We start from the raw sequence: 6,000 nt of genomic DNA, 5'->3' as shown, positions 1-6,000 counted from the left end.
TCTTTATTCCTTGTTTTTCTCTGGGGTCACGTGATTGCTAACCCTCCATGCTGGTTCTTCCTACAGGGAGTAGTGGACAGCAGGACGGGAAGGGACATTTGTTTACATGTATTCATATATCATGTAAGACTGCATTCTAAGCACAAATTCCAGTAGGAATGATGTGGGTAGGAAGGGCATTCATTTATAATTGCTATGCCAATTTAAAAAAATTGGATTTTTTAAGTTACAGCTCTTTGCTCCCAAAAGTAACGGAAGGAGGGGCTAAGTTGTCAGGGCCTTCCCAACAACGCTGTGTATTAAATAGAAGAGTGAGTTTTTATTTATGTATTTTTACCATCCTTAACAGAGTAAAAAACAGCAACCACTGTGAGCTTGTCATAATGGGGTTGACTTACTAAAACTGGAGAGTGCAAAACTTGGTGATGCTGTGCATGGTAGCCAATCAGCTTCTATCTTCGGCTTGTTCAATTAAGCTTTGACAAGAAGAAAAAACTGGAAGCTGATTATTTGCAGCACTGCACCAGATTTTGCACTCTCTAGTTTTAGTAAATCAACCCATTGGATTGCATTTGAAGCTGCAGCAAGACAAATTTTGCATAATTGTCTGACTGAAGTATGTCCAGCATCATCTAGCTTTCTTGCCCCCAGCCTTACTGTACCTGGCCCACCACTTTCATTCATTACATTTTAAAGAATAAATTCACATAAAAAAAAAAAAAAGAAAATTACTATTTCATTTTTATTTTTTGTAGGTGCCTGGAATGCATTCCCATGCAGGACTCCTACAGACTGCCAGTGTAAGCTGTCTGTCGTAACTCATACAGGCAGGCAGTTTCACAAAGACAGGAAAAATCAATGAACTACTACTTGAGAGTTAAACAGCACCACAGTAGTTCATTGAGAACTACAAGCTGACAAACGTAAAGGCCGTTGGTACTTGTAGCTCATTGATTTACAGGAATCTGTGAGTCAATGAAGTGGCCAAGTGGGTGGAGTCCCGCACAGTGACGCTATTTTCAAATAGTGACAGCGGGTATTGGGAGAAGATCACAGGCTGCAAGATCGTGAACATGTTACCCTACAAACGGGTGGAACACATAACATGTTCACGAAGGTGAACTTATTCTTTAGCCAAAGAGGTTGAGCAACAAATGCTGGCATTGCTTAGGGCAGGCTGCATGCAAATACAGCCTCCCTAATAATGCCAACTCCTCCTGACTGGCATCCACCCATTAAGGCATTTTTATATTTAAAGAACTCCTCCAAAAAGCCAGCCCACTACAAGTGATGGAAATAGTTTTTTTTTTGTTTGTTTTTTTTTTTTTTATGTTGATCGGGGAGTAGGGAAGAACCAGGAGAGACGAGGGGAAAAAAAAAACAGTGCTTTCTGGTTCATGGGCATTTCTGCCAGTGTTTTTTAAAGAGGCTGTTGTAATAATCATAGCTTCAGGGCTACCCAATTCAATTCAGTTCACCAAGGGACTTGTTGAACAGTTGCATATTACAAATGTAATTGTCCTTGTTTTGGCTATTAACAAATGCCCATAACGGCACTTACATCATTGTGTTTATTCTGTTTTTACATGAACTCTTGCCACTGTACTAATCACAAAGCCCTCATTGTGTATAATCTAATCTGCCTAGACACATAGCAGACATGTAATTAAAACAGAGAGGCAACAAGTGGTACAGCACCAACAAATATCTGTTATGTAACTAAAGTACCAATGTGGTTCTTATATTTTGCTATACACCTGTCTTTATGTAATTCCAGATACAAAAATGCATATTTTAAAGTAAATATTACAAATTTACTTGAACTAAAAAATCATTTTACCATCTGAAATGGGATTCTGTGCAATGCATCTCTGCACAATGCAGTGGTTTATGTATGCTTGCAATCTACAGCTATTTTCTATCTGTTCTGTGATTCCCACACTGAAAAAGACTTGACAGCTGCTGTATTATTGTAGCTGCATAATGTATTTCTGTTGTTAATATAAAGGGCCAACTGGCTTATGCCAAGGAAGCTGTTAATGTTATGAATAAATATGCATGGCAAACTTTAAGAACTAACTTAATTTATTTGACATAAGCATAGTGCACGGCTTGCATAAACCAATTCTTTAAATAATATGGTGATTGCCATGTTAATTATAACAACAATTACTTATTTTCCATTAAAGAGTTTATTGAAGTAAAAAAGACAATGCAAGTCAAAAGAGCAACAATGCGATCTAATGTTCGAACACAGATAACATGAAAATATAATTTAGTCAGCAGTATCCTACTAAATCAGTTTGATACAAAAGGAGATAAGATAATTTGCTGATTTGTAATCAATAAGCAAGCTATTGTCTCCCAAATGTTGCAGAGCTTTAACTCGATAGTGACTCTTCCCATCTGATTTAAGAGACAACTATAGTAGTCGGACTAATGCAAATATCTGAATTGTTGATCAGTATTGTGAGCAAAAACTAAGAGAAGCGAAGGCAGACAGGTGAGGTTAAAAGATGGGAGAGCAGAGGGAAAGTAGGTAAAAGGGTCAACCGTCAGATTTGAAGATTCTACAGTAATCCAGTTTCATCAGTACTGGGGAGTGTCTCAGGCCAGACCTAGCGTGTCAGATTGTTCCTCAGTAATGTCTGAAAAAGCCTCTGAGTACTTGAAAATGGTCCAAGGTTGCCAAGTTTTTTTTTTTTTTATATTTCAAAAAGAAAATAGAAAACAAACATGCATCAACAGGGTACATACATATCATGTGCAGACACATAACCAAATTGCAGCATATATGGATCACAGTCATTTCCTAGCAATGTGTAGAGTCATTAGTCATTGCAGTACAGATTACAGACACTACCCGAGACCTCCCTCCGCAATACAAAAACCACAGAAGATAACAAGAAAGGAACCCAACCCCCACCACCCCCCTAGCTTAGTCAATGGTCAAATGCTTTGCCTCAACCCATGCCGCCCAGATCTTCCCAAATTTCCTGGGGCAGTTCCTGCCCAGATACATGAGTTTGTATAGCGGCAAAGCCGCGTTTACCAGGGACTGCCACAATTTTTTAGTAGGAGGGAGAGGTTGATTCCATTGCAGTAGTATTGCTTTCCTCGCGTATAGGGTAGTGTAGAAAATAAACAGTTTCTTCCCCCAGCATATTTCCAAAAAGTCACAGATACCCAGCAGGAGAGGTATTGGGCTAAGTGGGATCGTAAGCTCCCCCACAGCATTAATGTCGGCCAGGACGCCTTTCCAGAATCCCAGTACCCCGGGGCAGGACCACACCATGTGAAAAAAGTCAGCATCGTCTTCGTTGCATCTAGGGCAGGTAGTCAGTCGGTCAGGGTAAATCCTTGCCAGGCGTGCCGGCGAAAAGTATACCCAGTGGAGGAACTTCAATTGTATATACCTGTCCCTTGCAGAAATCGCCAGGGTCAGGTATTGCTGTATACCCTCCTCCCAATCCTCTTCAGTAAGTTCCGGAATGTCACTGTGCCAGAGCTCAAACAAACTGGAGATTCTAGTCTCGTCCTGTATGGCCAGCGCGGTATAGATCGTGGACATTGTGCGCGCCCCCCCCCCCCCCCGCAGAACCAAGCACATCCTCCACTGCAGACACCCCTAGAGTCACTCTGGATGGGAATTGAGATCGGAAGGCGTGTCGCAGCTGCAGAAATCTGAAAAACATATGATTCGGCAGGTCTCTAGCTTGTTTAAGAGCGTCAAAGGAGAGTAGTTGCCCCTGAGATACTATGTCCCCTAGTGATGTAACTCCATGCCTGGCCCAGACAATCGGATCAGGGATGGACTGAAAATGGGGCAGGCGGGGGTTCCCCCAGAGGGGAGTCCTTGGGGCCCACACTCCTGTGCCCACCAGCTGTTTGTTTACCAGTTCCCATACCTTAAGGGTCGTGCGCATCGGAAGAGTTATCCCGGGGTTAGATCGGGGTCCCCTATGGATTAGGTTCCTTAGTTCCGCATAGGAGCCCAACAACGCCGCCTCCAACGAGGATGCAGGGTTGGCCGGGCCCTCGGAGAGCCACCATTTAATAGTCACTAGGACTGCCGCCCAGTAATACTTCAGGAAACAGGGTAATGCCAAACCTCCGCGCACAAGGGGCCGTTGGAGGGTTGTTCTAGCTATTCTAGGGGGCTTACCATTCCAAACGAAGGACGAGATAATGCCATCCAGTTTCTTAAAGAATCTAAGTGGGATATGAACTGGGGTCTGGTGGAAGAGGTAGGTAAACTTAGGAAGAACCGACATTTTAATTAAATTGACCCGTCCCACTGGTGAAAGCGGCAGGTACCTCCACACATTACACTTCTGGGCTAGCTGGGTGTCCACTGGACTCAGGTTAAGGGTAATAAACTGTTTCAAGTCTCTGTGTATTTCCACACCCAGATATCTAAATTGAGAAACCCTCTGCAATTGCCCATCCACCCGGGAATCGCCAGCACCATCATGTAGTGGAAATAAAGTCGATTTCGCCCAATTTATTCGTATACCCGAGAACTGTCCAAACTTGTCGATAAGCGACAATGCTGCTTTTAGGGAGGCTCCGTCATCTCTGAGATACAACAGAGTATCATCAGCATATAACAAAACCTTTTCCTGCAAAGGACCCCTGACAATGCCCGGAACCTCAGGGGAGGAGCGGAGGAGAGCCACCATAGGTTCAATTGCCAGGGCAAAAAGCCCCGGTGACAGGGGGCACCCCTGCCTGGTTCCCCTGTGGAGGGGAAAAAGCGGGGAGAGGACCGTGCCCGTGCGCACCCTAGCTGTGGGAGCCCTGTACACTGCCCTAACCCAGGAGATAAAGGCTGGACCAAATCCAAACTTACGGAGGACTTCCCACAAATAGTCCCACTCCACGGAGTCAAAGGCCTTCTCCGCGTCTAGGGAGGCCACTACCTCCTCCCCGCCTTCTGTATCCCCTGAGGCCAAGATAGTGAAGAGCCTGCGAATATTAATGTCTGTCCCCTTCCCTGGCATAAAGCCAGACTGATCCTCATGGATCAGGGTAAGTATAACATCATTCAGTCGCCTGGCAAGGATTTTGGTCAGCACTTTTGCGTCTGAGTTGAGCAGGGAAATAGGTCGGTATGACGAGCACAGCTGGGGGTCCTTCCCAGGTTTAGGGATCACCACTATAATGGCTTGTGCTATAGATGGAGGGAGATCTTCGTCCTGGAGGGACGCGGTAAGCATGTCATGCATTCTAACTGCCACCTCCTCCAGGTAGTGTTTATAGAATTCCGGGGGTATCCCATCCTCCCCAGGGGTCTTCCCCAGCTGCATGGACCCCAGTGCAAGTCGGACCTCCGCCAGTGTAATCGGGGAGTCCAGGCCATCCCTGGCCTCAGAGGTGAGGGCAGGGAGTGTCACCCCCTCTAAAAAAGCATGCAACGCCTGCGGAGAGTACCTTGCCCTAGATGAGTAGAGGGTGGAGTAAAACTCTGCAAAACAAGCGTTGATGGCAAGGGGATCCGTCACCAATGTCCCAGCACTATTCTGTATTCGAGGTATAGTGGAGATTGGGGCCTGCTCCCTAGAGATCCAGGCCAACAGCCTCCCCGTCTTTTCGCCCTGTTCAAAAATCCTCTGTGTCTGAGCCAGGTGACGTTTGCTGGTCTTAGCCACCCTAAGCAACACCACCTCCCGGTAAGCTACTTTCATATCTTGTGCCGTGAGCGGGTTGGCCGTGAGGGTGAATCGGGTTTCAAGGTCTTGGGCCCTGGCTTCTGCCTCCTCTACCGTGATCCTATCATTCTTACGCTCCCGGCCAATGGAAGAAAGATAACACCCCCTCATGTAGGCCTTGAAGGCATCCCAGACCATCCCCCTCGCAGCCGTGCCTACGTTGGAGGCCCAGAATCCCTGTATTTCACCACCCATCTCAATGGCAATAGTGGGGTGCTCAATCCAGTACCTTGACAATCGCCAGAGTCTATCCCGCTGGGGGGTAGAGGTCTGCAGTGTACACAATAGT

Source organism: Lithobates pipiens, unplaced genomic scaffold (assembly GCF_037356315.1).
Source record: "Lithobates pipiens isolate NorthernLeopardFrog02 unplaced genomic scaffold, aLitPip1_a1.2 Scaffold_13, whole genome shotgun sequence".
Classification (NCBI taxonomy): domain Eukaryota; kingdom Metazoa; phylum Chordata; class Amphibia; order Anura; family Ranidae; genus Lithobates; species Lithobates pipiens.
This window is presented reverse-complemented; position numbering follows the sequence as displayed.